General features: G+C 44.1%; 1 protein-coding gene across 1 annotated transcript in view; it reads right to left on the bottom strand.

Moving 5' to 3' along the window:
- Nucleotides 1-12,947, bottom strand: part of SUVH4 (histone-lysine N-methyltransferase, H3 lysine-9 specific SUVH4-like protein) — a 122,022-nt gene that overhangs the window by 107,986 nt on the left and 1,089 nt on the right. The gene's annotated exons all lie outside the window — the stretch shown is intronic.

Below are 12,947 nucleotides of genomic sequence, written 5' to 3'. Positions count from 1 at the left end.
AAGACCACCAATCATCACCCGCCAAAGAAAAACCTTGCATTTGAAAGGTGTCTTATTTAGCCAGCCCTCCATCAGCGTTTTCTGCCACCATGACAGCGATCTCCGCAGTCCCCAAGCAGTATTAGCTTTCTCTCCCAGCCATTGGTGATCTTGAACAAGAAGATGATACACCTGATTAGTAGAGGCATTTTCCAGACTCAGGCGGCCTGCAAGGTCCCAGTCCTGCCAAGGGCGATCCACAGTCAAGGCAGGAAAGGGTTGCCGACCCTGAAGCTCCGACGAAAGCTGCTCCCATAAATCACGGTATCCACGCGGGATCTTGAAGAGTCGCCGAGCAGTCCGAAACGATACGAGGACATTGCGAGTGGCAAGGGTAGCATCTGCAACCGACGTCACACCTAAACAGGCCATGCGATTAAATCTTGGTCTGAGTTGATGTTTATCTTCCCATGAAAGGAGTCTCGATACTGCCAACAATTCCAACTGAAAGGAGTAGTCTGCAAGCGGTCCCCTACTGGGTGCCAACGGGCCTTTTGGAGCACCACTTTCCAAGAGCCGACCAAGTGCAGTAACAAAGAGGAAGAGGGACTGGAAACACGAGAGTCAGCATTAAGTACATGCCACCAGGAGGCCCGAAGCCGTGTGTTGCCATGGCGGAGCCCGCTGTCCTCAAGAAAATAACGGGCTATGATGGTCCATGGGTGATGATCCACACACATGGCACGAAAAAGGGACCAACGGAGAGCTAACATATGAGTGTGTGCATCCAAAATAGCTCCTCCACCCATGCGCTTAGGGGTACATGCGTGTGACCATGAAATCCAGGAAATGCCGGCCTGCAGTGAATCCTTCTTCCACAGCATGAAACGGATGGGATGAGTGAGGGCCTTCAAAGTAGTAGGCGTCCATGGCAACAAAGGCAGGAAATACGTTAGCATTGGAAGCATGATTGTCTGGGCCACTTTGAGGCGGACATGGAATGGCCACACTTGCGACTTCCAATACATAAACTTCGCCGCTAGTTTTTGTGAAATCCACTCCAGCAGGTCTTTTGGCCGTACATCCACCCCCAATGGATATCCAAGATGCCTGACGATGGAGCCACGGGAAACCACCTGGCCTTGCCAGCCTAAGGACTGTAAATCAGGCTCCGTACAACTGAGAATGGCTGACTTAAGGACATTGATGCGAAGCCCAGAGGCCTGACCAAAGAGCGTCCAAACATCTAATGCCCTTCGAATGTTGTCCCTGTCCGCCTGCAAAATCATAAAGGTGTCATCAGCCAAAGATTGGCTAACGAAGTGCTGACCCAACGGAAGAGACAGTCCGGCCAGCTGAGCAGAGGCTGCCATGGAGGATAACATTGAAAGGACCGGGTGAGTCACCAGGGCAAAGAAGAGAGGGCTCAAAGGACAACCTTGTCTGACCGAGCGTGCAAGGACAAATGGCTCTGTAACTCCACCATTAAGCATAACTCTGGAGGAAGCCTCAGCACTAATGGTGTAGATCAATCGGGACATTCGGGTACCAAAGCCCATAGCCGACATGAGGTTTGCAATGAAAGACCAGTCTACATAATCAAACGCCTTTTCCAAGTCCAATTGGATTAATACCACTTCCTGACCGGAGTGCCGCGCATAGTCAATAGCCATTTGCACATTTAAGATATTATGCAGAATGTTGCGGCCCTTAATGAAACCATATTGGAGAGGATGCACAATAGCTGGAAGGTGCTTGTGAAGCCGATTCGCCGGCACTTTGGAGTAGATTTTATACATGGAGCCCATCAAAGAGATTGGTCTCCAGTGTTGCAACTTTGACGGCGAAGGGACCTTTGGAATTAGTTTGATAAGGCCTTCTTTCCATGAGGAGGACATGACCCCCGTTTCCCACACCTGCTGAAACATGGCCACCAATGGCTTCACCAACTGCGTGGCCGAGGTCTGAAAGAATTCATTCGTGAGACCATCCCAACCAGGACTTTTATCCTTTGGCAGGTGCAACAAGACGTCCATAACCTCTTCCTCGCAAATATCCGTCTCCAAAGTGGCTTGCATATCAACTGGAACCTGCTGGCGGACCAGATGATAGAAGACCGAGCGGGCATGCGTAACCTGGCTAGAAGGCGAGGAAGAGGAACCAAGAAGTTCCATAAAATAGTTTCTGCACATAGTGACAATGGTCTGCGGATCCGTGACCATGCGACCTTCCGAATCCTGGAGTCTGGTCATATTTTCGCGAGCCGGAGACGCATGCAAGGCGCGAAAGAACTTATGAGACTGGCGAAGGATCGCAAGACTGATTTGGGGTCCACCATGGCGTCCAGCACATCATCCGTTCCCGCAACAGAAAAAGATTCGGTATTATGCTGGACATAATCGCCGAGCAGAGTATTGGCGAAGTCCAGCAAATGCTCCCAGTCAATTTCCTGCGAGTCCACAGGATCAGAGGCCACTTGCGCATAGGAGCGTTCCGGAGGACTCATTGGCTCATCAGACGTATGCTTGGAGCTTTTGCTGGCAGGCGGCAGTTCAGAACTCGGCGGCAACTCCTCCGTGCATGGGACCATATCTTCCGGCTCCTCTGCATCAGAATCAGGCCCAAGGGCTGCCACCGTCCGGTCAAGAAAATCCATATCCAGGCCAGCCATATTGCTGTCTTCACACTCGTCCTGGCAACGGGCGAGCTAGGTTAGGTGAGGTCGATCCTGCGCAGGGACGGATTGCTGGTCCCCAGCTTCACGCAGGATCCAGTCAAGCCTGCGCTGCCCTGGGGGAAGGGGCCAGGCGGCGCTCAGGGCAGGACGGCGAAGAGATCACAGGGCAGGGCGGCGCAGCACGCGGGTGGGTCAAAGACGAAAGGCACGCAGGGGGGCGACGAAGGGGGCGCAGGGGGTAGCGACAGGCGAGAGGTCAGGGCGGCGCCAAGCGCGCAGGTCAGAGGGGCGGCGACAGGGCGGGGCACGCAGGGCCAGACGGACGCCCGACGGACGCAGGGGCAGACTGGCACGCAGGGCCCGATGGGCGCAGGGACTCGCAGGGTCAGACGGGCGCAGGCGGACGCGGGACAGGTCAGACGACCTTCTGCAGGGCGACAGTACCAGTCGGCGCCAGCGCGATCGAGCTCCCTGCCATCGCCGTCGCGTTCTCTCTCTCTCGCATTCTCTCTCTCTCTCTCTCTCTCTCTCTCTCTCTCTCTCTCTCTCTCTCTCTCTCTCTCTCTCTCTCTCTCTCTCTCTCTCTCTCTCTCTCTCTCTCTCTCTCTCTCTCTCTCTCTCTCTCTCTCTCTCCCCATTAGTATTATGGCTTGCTCTCCATTAGTATTATGGCTTGCAATAATGAATCATCACATCACATCACATAAATCCATTAGTGATGATTCATTATTGCTCTCCATTAGTATTATGGCTTGCAATAATGAATCATCACATCACAACACATAAATCCAAACTAGTTCTCCTTAAAACAATCCCAAAAATCATTTAATGTTGATTATCAAAAATAATTGGCTTTATCTTTTAATAGGACAAAATTTCAGTGCATCTCCTTTTGGGAAAGCCCAACACAAAAGCATCGAAACTTCCTTTCAACTTGTGCACCTCTAACTACATATTTTACTCCTCGAGCATTTCTACTCAGCCCCATCTCTCTAATCCATGGAACCAATAACTCTCTCTCTCCCCTCCTCTTCCTCTTCCAACTTTTTCTTCCTACTCTTTTTTTCATGAAGGTTAATTGTATTTATTCTATGAACAAAAAATACAAGATTCACAAGAGAATTAAATGTACAATAAAGAAACTGAAAAAATTGTGGCATACCAAGAAGCCAAATCATCCTAAAAATAAGGCTTGCATATTGTATATTCCTAAACTATCAATGTGGGGGACCTAACAAGTGGCTAATACAATTGCACACTCAAGAATGGGAATAAAAAATGAGCACGTTCAAAATAGTCCAATAATGCCAATAGCCCCAAAAGTGCAAAAGTAAAAAACAATCATCACATGTGGCTACATCAAATTTATTAGTTTGGATTTTCCAAAAACCCAATCTTGAGGATGCGTGGATGCCTCAACAACATAAAACCAAAGCATCAAATCTCCCTTTCAACTTGTGCACCTCTAACTACATATTTTACCCTAAATGTCTTTTTTTTATCATTTCTCTTCTGCCTATCTCCTCGAGCATTTCTACTCAACCCCATCTCTCTCATCCATGTAACCAATAGCTCTCTCTCTCTCCCCTCCTCTTCCTCTTCCACCTTCTTTTTCTTCCTACTCTTTTTTTCATAAAGGGTAATTGTATTTATTCTATGAACAAAAAATACAAGAATCACAAGAGAATTAAATGCACAATAAAGAAACTGAAAAAATTGTGGCATACCAAGAAGCCAAATCATCCTAAAAATAAGGCTTGCATATTGCATGTTCCTAAACTATCAATGTGGGGGACCTAACAAGTGGCCAATACAATTGCACACTCAAGAATGGAAATAAAAAATGAGCACGTTCAAAATAGTCCAATAATGCCAACAGCCCCAAAAATGCAAAAGTAAAAAACAATCATCACATGTGGCTACATCAAATTTATTAGTTTGGATTTTCCAAAAACCCAATCTCATGGATGTGTAGATGCCTCAACAACATAAAACCAAATCTAATCTCAAACAAAGAGACCATATCTTTCTTGACATTGGACAAGAGAGGAACCGATGATGATCGATCTTATTATTTGTAGTATAAAGGAAGCAAGAAACATTGAAAATATAATGACTTGAAAGAGGACCAACAAGAGGAAGCCCATCCACCAACATAATCCAAACAAAGACTATGCATTTGAAGGATTTCTTATAAAGCCAACCCACCATTACCATAGATTTCCACCAAGCCCCACGTTTGTGGAAACCCCAAAGAGAATTGCACTTATATATCTACCATTCTTGATCCTACGATATCAAAATGGTTTTCCTCCAATTACGATGTCCTCTAGGTACATACAACATCCTTCACACTAACAAAAATGATACCAAAGTTTATCACATGAGTAAAACTGCATTGGCAATAGAAACGAGCATGAGCCTTGCCATTCTATTCAATTTGGATTGTGCTCATTCTTTTCCTTTCCACAATACAAGCTTAGAAGCAACTAGCATTTCAACCTACAAAGAATTGGCTTGCAATAAGCAATCATTTGGCTGCAAGGACTTATTCTTCTTCTTCTCATGCCTCTTTCTTCAATCTTGTGATGATCATGTATTGCATAGATTGTAACATGTTCAAATTTTATGAATCAAGTAACATGAAGGCTTGAAGTTTTTGTAAAATCTAAGTAAATGTATTTGTGAGCATTGATATATTTAAGTACCCACATATGGATTTAATTCAAAAATCCAAAACTATTCCCCCATTTTTAAAACTAGGAAAAACTCCAAAATTTTATTTTTTGTTGTTTCTATTTTGCTTGTTTCAAAAACTCCCCTATATTATGAACAAATGCACCAAAATGCTCTATAAATAGAATCACTTATTTATGCATCCTTGATGCCTCACTTCATTGCACTCAACTTTGAACCGTTAGCCCTCTTCTCCAATACTATTGCGCACACCCCATTCAAAGCTATTATTGGTCAATCTCAACCTACTGCTTGTCTAAAGCCCATCATCACCACTAGAGAATCATCTATCTAAGACTATTGCCCATGGTCCCAAGTGTTGTAGCAAACAATTTGTTTTGGAGCACTTTTTAACCTATATTTTTGTTCATTAGAGATGGCCCTATTGTCCACAACTTCATCCAACCTATCACCAACGCAACACATGTTTTGTTGTTTGGAGGCCGTTTCCAATAGGCAACACCTATAAAGGCACTATTTTTTGCAAATATAAGGCACCTTGTTTCTCTTGCTAGTACTCCAAGTGTTGATATCATCATTGACAATCTAGCCTACCTTTTTTACTATTGAATCATCATTTACCTACTACTACTTTTATCAATACTATCAAATTCACTCATGAATAGCTATTGCACTTTGAGATCCAACTTAAGTACGATACACGAGGGCACCATTCTAAACATCTCTACCTAATCCTAAAAACATGGAGGTTCAAAGCACCCTAATTGTATCACATTCTCAAATTCTTTCATTTTCATTCAACATTCTACAAATTGGGATTGTATGTGTTGCACGTTGTGTTTTTATGTTTGCCATATTAATTCTCTATAGAGAGGCCTAAGTGAATACTATATGTACTCCCTATCAGAGTGCAGCGATGTGGAAGCGCAGGACAAAGACTAAGAGAGAATGAACATAGAGAGAAGAGAGAGAAAGAAAAGGAGACAGTGTAAACACAGAAAATCTGCGGTGTAGTATGCTGTATAAGAGCGCAGAAATACACAAGGGACAGAGAAAATATATGCGTATGTCTCCAACTTGATGACCTCGATCTTCGTCAGCCCGAGCACAGTCTGTCTCAACCAACAGATCTCAAGATCAGAATTTGAAATCATTGAATAATGTGTAAACAATGTATTGGAGGACTGCTATATAAAGCAAAAATAAAAGGCATAAAATAAATAGGTCGGTTGCATTAAATACAGCCGACTGCAATAAAATAATGCCTAAAAACAGTGTGACTGCACTGCAGGCTGCCACGTGGCACTTGTGCAGTCTATAGCCTGTCCAAGAGATGACTCAAATGCTAACACTCCCAAGATGAAGCAATCGAAGATAGGATGAGTTAGTTATATATCAATATTGCAAACCATGTTGTTTACAATAGCCATATAAGATACTCTTTAAAAGAGCAATTGCTTCAATACCATGTGAAGATAAGCTAGGATGTACAAACAAAACACACCAAGAGAATACAAGCACGACTAACACACAATAAACTCATACAAGAATGCAAAATGAGAATAAAATTTTGATGGACGAAGGAATGCAATAATGGAATAAAATTTTGATGGACAAAGGAATGCAATAATGGAATGAACGATGAAGGAGATACAAACATGGATGCTTAAGGAGCAAAGTTTTTCCAACAACCAATGACTTTTGTGAAAGCAAGCTAATGAAGAGTGTCGAGAAGCATAATCACATGTGATAAAATCCTAATTTCAATAAACCACCAATGTTAGATTAGAAAGCTAATGCAAAGGGCTAAACACAACAATGTGGCAAGCCGGATATTAACACGCAACAATGCCAAGGCTAAGGATGATGAACCCAATAACATACTACTTGGCAAAAATCTCCAACTAGGAGTTCAGCAGCTAGTGACCAAACTGCACTCACAAGAGAGGACCGTGATGAATGCAAGTGACTAATCTAGATGATGAAGATGATAAAGAACCGCAACCAAAGTGTTAAAAAGCAACCTCCTATTGCACCAAAATGCAACAAAAAACTATCAGAGTACAGCGATGCGGAAGCGTAAGACAAAGACTGAGAGAGAGTGAACATAGAGAGAGTCACTCCAACCTGCAATAACCAGATCTGAAGCATATGTACTTGCGGGATAAGAAATCCCTAAGTCAGAGCTCCCCCTCAAATACCGAAGTATCCTCAGGGCAGCCTGCCGATGCACCTCTTTGGGTTCAATCACGAACCCAACCAAAAGACCCACAGCAAAACAAAGATCAACACGAGTGTTGAGAAGCCAAATCAAGGATCCAATCAACTAACGATAGCGTGAAGCATCCATCACGAGAGAACCTGAGTGTGAAATGGCCTTCCAGTTCAGATCCATAGGAGTAGTAATGGACCGAGAAGTCTCCATCTTAAAAGTCACCAAAAGCTCCTGAATGTACCTTTATTGAGAGATGAAAATCCTCCTCTGAGACTAATAAATCTCGTGATCCAAGAAGAAATGAAGAAGCTCCAAATCCGTCATCTCGAATGCTTGATGTAGAGCTGTCTTGGTCTCTCGGATCTGTGCATGATCCCCTATCAGAATCAAATCATCAACATACAACACAAACAACACACAACCAATCTCGAAAGTGTGCACATAAAGCTACGGATCAGCCTTGGAGCGCCGATATCCCAACTTCGATTGAAGAAACAAGTCAATCTTCTCGTTCCATGCACACGGAGCCTATTTGAGACCATACAAGGCCTTCTTCAACTTGTGGAGTTTCCCATCTGAGGATCCAAAGCAAGGAGGCTACTCAACATAGATCTCCTCCTGCAAGCCACCATTCAAAAAGACCGACTTCACATCTAACTGATAGACAAGCCATCTCCTATGGCCAGCCAAGGCAAGAACAGCTCGAATAGTAGCCATATGAGCAGTGGGAACAAAAGTATCATGAAAATCAATGCCGGGCGCTGAGCAAAACCTTTAGCAATAAGAAAAGACTTGTGCTTGTCCAAAGAACCATCGCTAAGATACTTGGTCTTGAAGACCCACTTGACACCAATCACCCTCTTCTGAGAGGGACGAGGTGCAAGAGACCAAGTGCCATTCTTCTCAATAATCTCCAACTTAGCTTCCATAGCCTTGCGCCAATGATCAAATTGCAAAGCCTCCTTCACTAAAGTGGGCTCACGATCCTGCATAACACGGGTCAGCAAACAATAGTTGGAGCAAACAAGCTTCAAAGAATATGCCTTGTGCCTCCATGACCACTACGGTTCATCCTGCGGTTCCTACTCCTCAAGGATCCCCTCGATCCTTGAATCTCGGAGTGTGTCACAAGCCCAACGGGGAGGAGGACGAACCTCTCCCCGTCGCTCTCCATCTGCTAGAGACTCAAATACATCCACCGGTGGAAGCTCCTCGAGGGTGGCTGATGGAAGAGAAGACTCTGAATCAGAAGAAGAATCTCCATCAAGAGGCTCGAGCTCCAAAGAAACTGTCTCGAGGGCCCAACACTTCCCTCGATCTCCATGGACGGGGTGCTCCTCGCCCCCCTCAGTGGCCGGAACTTCCACAAATTGCACATCTCGGCTCGTGTAGACATCCCACTTGACGGGATCAAATAGACGATAACCTTGGAACAGGAAACTATAGCCAACAAAAACTTGTCATCGAGAAGCGGCCTTGAACTTATCATGCTACGTCTTCAAAATGTACGCATAAGCATCACACCCAAAGATCCTAAAATAAGAGACGTCAGGCTTAGCTCTCAAAGTAAGCCTCAAAAGGTGTCATCCTGTCAACGACCGAAGTGAAAGATCAATTGAGGATGTGACCTGCGGTAGCCACTACCTCGACCCACAAAAACTGAGGTGTCTGTCGGTGCTCCATCATAATGCGCGCCATCTCGATCACACTTCAGTTCTTCCGCTCCAAAATGCCATTCTCTTGAGGAGTGTTGGTGTTAGCAAACTCCTAGTGAATGCCCCTATCTGCACAAAAACAAGCAAACTCATTAGACATAAATTTATCTTTTTTGTTTGAACGCAAGGTCTTCAATAGCCGGCCAGAACGGTTCTCCTCAAAGAGAAGCCAATCCTTGAAGTGAGAAAAAGCCTCCAACTTCAAAGTCAAAAAATAGACCCAAGTCATCCTATTGTAGTCATCTACGATCAACATGAAGTACAAGCTCCCCTTTAGGAACTCGGTCCTCATCGAGCAACAAAGATCTGTAGATACAAGCTCCATGGGTGAAGTAGACCACCTAGAAGCTTTCTTGGGAATCGCATCCCAATGCAATTTTCCACGAATGCAAGAGACATATGGCTGATGGCTCACCTCTATATCCGACAATCCTCGAACAAATGACCCTCGCAACACCTTTCGAAGATACTCGGTGGCAAAACCGAGCATTCCATAGCTCAGACTGTGTCTGAGAAGTAAAAATAAGAGAGGTAAGCTGGAGAAGACTTTAACTTGTAGATACCATCCTCATATCCTACAAAGAGAACCTTCCTCAATCCACAATCAAGGACGCGAACAGTATCACTGTTAAACTTCACTAAGAGACCAAGCGCACAAATCTTATGAACCGAAAGCAAATAATATCCCAAACCGGACACATGCAATACCTCAAAAGTGTGATTACCACCACGTCCATCTGGAATAAGCTGCATCTCACCCCACACAACAATAGACTCAGAAGAGCTGTCTCCAATGAGAATCTGCCCATGCGAAAGTCGCAAATGGGTAACACCATCGAAAGAAAGAGTCATGAGCTGTGAGGCACCACTGTCCACAATCCACTCTCGAGCTTGGGGAGCTGTCGTCACAACATCAATGATTGCTAAGTGTAAAAAAACAACTGATGAGGGTGCAGCCACCACTCCAGAGTCCTTCATGTCCTTCTTCTTGGTATTCTTCTTGTCTTTGTCGAGGCAATCCTTCTTCCAGTGACCAACTTTTCCACAAATATGACAAGTCAATTTCTTCTCCTTATCCTTCTTGGATTTGTTGTCCTTTTTCTTTTGGTCATTTCCCTTCTTTGAGAGGCTTGACCAACCAATGCCTTCGATTTGGAAGCATTCTATCCCTTCAATTGTTCCTCCTAGTCCAAGACCACAGGAACCAACTCTTCCCACCAAAGAGTCGACTTCGGCCCTGAAGCAATAAAAGCGGAATAAAAAGTACCAAATCGTAGCGACAACTAGAAAAGTGATCACCATATCTTCGGAGGAAATAGACTTCCCCGCATTTTGAATCGACACCTGAAGCCGTCAAAGCTTGCTGATGTGTTCCCGAAGCGAAGAAGACTTATTCACAGACAAAGTCCGCATCTGCACATCCAAAGAAACCCTCTTCATCAAGGTTATCCGGTTGTACATCTAGTTGAACTCCAGCCATATCTCTCAAGCCATCGTCAAGTGCTCGATGTGAGCTATCGCGACTGTAGTGCAAGATAGAAACAAAAAAGATCGAATGCTGACATTCAATTTATTCCAATGAGACTAAGCCTTTGTTGAGTCTTGGTCAACTTCGCACGAGCATTGGAAAAGAGTTTGGACTCATCCCTCATCGAGGGCCTGTTAATCTCCTCCGTCATCAATTTTGCCAAATCATAAGACTCCAAAATGGCCAACATCATCACCCGCCAGATGCGGTAATTGTCACCATCAAGCTTTTGATCCGGTGGAAGAGCTAGTAGGACAAGCACCTTCCTGTCCACTATTTCCTAGAACTCCAAATCAATCTCTATAAACATGTTAATCTGTAATACCTGCACAAACACAAAATCAACCTCCTCTGACTGTGTAAATGCAGCCTTCTAGGGCTGGTTCCTCCATTGCCCAAACCTTCTTCACCCATCAAAGACGATAAAAGAGTAAAATTTGCAATGAAAGGCCTCAAACACAGCTTTCCTCCCCTTTGAACAACAATAACTTGCAACAAATTCACCGATTAGACTCCTTTCCTGCACGCCCACACTCGCTTCAGCCTTGATCTGATGCGCAACTCTCATGCTCACCCTCCAATCCTGAAACGCGCTGAAATCTTCTCTTCAGATAGGTTCAGCCCTCAATCAACCCATCTTCATCACTCTGATACCATGTTACAATGCAGCAATACGAAAGTGTAAAACAAAGACTAAGAGAGTGTGAACATAGAGAGAAGAGAGAGAGAGAAAAAAAACAATGTAAACACACAAAATTTGCAGTGTAGTATGTTGTATAAGAGTGTAGAAATATACACAAGGGCGGAGGAAATATCTGCGTATGTCTCCGACTTGATGACCTCGATCTCCGTCAACCTAAGCACAGTCTATCTCAGTCAAGAGATCTCAAGATCAAAATCTAAAGTGAATTGATGTTGAAGTGTGCCACAGACCGGCTATAAATAGCCAAAAAATTAAGAAATAACTGCACCAAGTTGGTTGCATTAAATGCAACCAATTGCAATAAATTGATCGACTGTGAACAAAACTGTTGTCCGACTGCCCAAAGCCACGTGGCATCCTACCGTACTGCTAGCGTGTCCTTTGCACTGACATGGAACCTGTTGTACTCTGCTGTCCACCGACTGCCCAAGAAATGACTGTCTAACACAAACATAGGAGACGGAGCAAATTGAGAACCAAAACCGAATAGCAAATGGTCATCCAAACATGTCAACTTCAAACAACAAACGAAGTCGCCACCAGCGAGGATGGCACACCAACAATAGAAGGGGTGGGCAGCGACTCCAAGGTAAGCAACAGCTTCAATAGGATGGGCAACATGTGTAATGAGGAGCAACCAGTGAGGAGAGAAAATAATGAGGATAAAGTGAAGGCAAAATGCAAGGATGAGTTGTCCTTATATAGGGGGGTTTTGGGCATTTAACCTACTACCAAAATAGGATGCCATATTGATGGATAATTCTTTCTGGGACTCTTTGCGGAGCTAAATTATGACTAAATACATGATAATTTGTGTTAGTGTAGTCCTTTAATTTTAGTAGCTTAACAGAATATAAGGTCGAGGATGGCTTGAAAGAGGCCTAAAATGGAGTGAGGTTAAGGCTGAAAACAAAAAACACAGAAAATGAATCAAAGAACCAATAATCAATCAGAAACGAGCCAAAACATCTATCACTACCTCTGCTAGGATGGGGGAATGGCTGTTAACTTTGGAGCAAATCCAACTTGGACATGATTCTCCAACCAAAAGAATCCAAGATGACATCGCCACATCTCAAGGGTCAATTCCGCACGTTCTTTGTTTCAGTCAGTTATTGGCCATTGTGTCTTGATTGTACAATGTACTTTAGATTTCTGAACCCGCCTAAGATCACAGCAATCTCTATTTTTCCATCATGTGTTCATGTTCTTCCGTTTGCAAGCTAATAGCAGAACCAGCTCGCCCTTTCAATCATCCCTCAGAAAAAGGAGGACAATTTACATAAAATGGAATGAGGAGCATTAGTTACTTGGACTCGCACACAGAGATCTTTTAGGGCCTTCTGCATCGGTCACTGAAATCTTGAACCTTACTATGATGTCAAGGACTTCAGATTTAAGTATTAGCCCTGGGCCATTTTAGGAAGATAAAA

The sequence above is a fragment of the Lygodium microphyllum genome, chromosome 23 (genome assembly GCF_053477565.2).
Source record: "Lygodium microphyllum isolate KBCC chromosome 23, Lygodium_microphyllum_v1.1.10, whole genome shotgun sequence".
Classification (NCBI taxonomy): Eukaryota; Viridiplantae; Streptophyta; class Polypodiopsida; order Schizaeales; family Lygodiaceae; genus Lygodium; species Lygodium microphyllum.
This window is presented reverse-complemented; position numbering and strand designations above follow the sequence as displayed.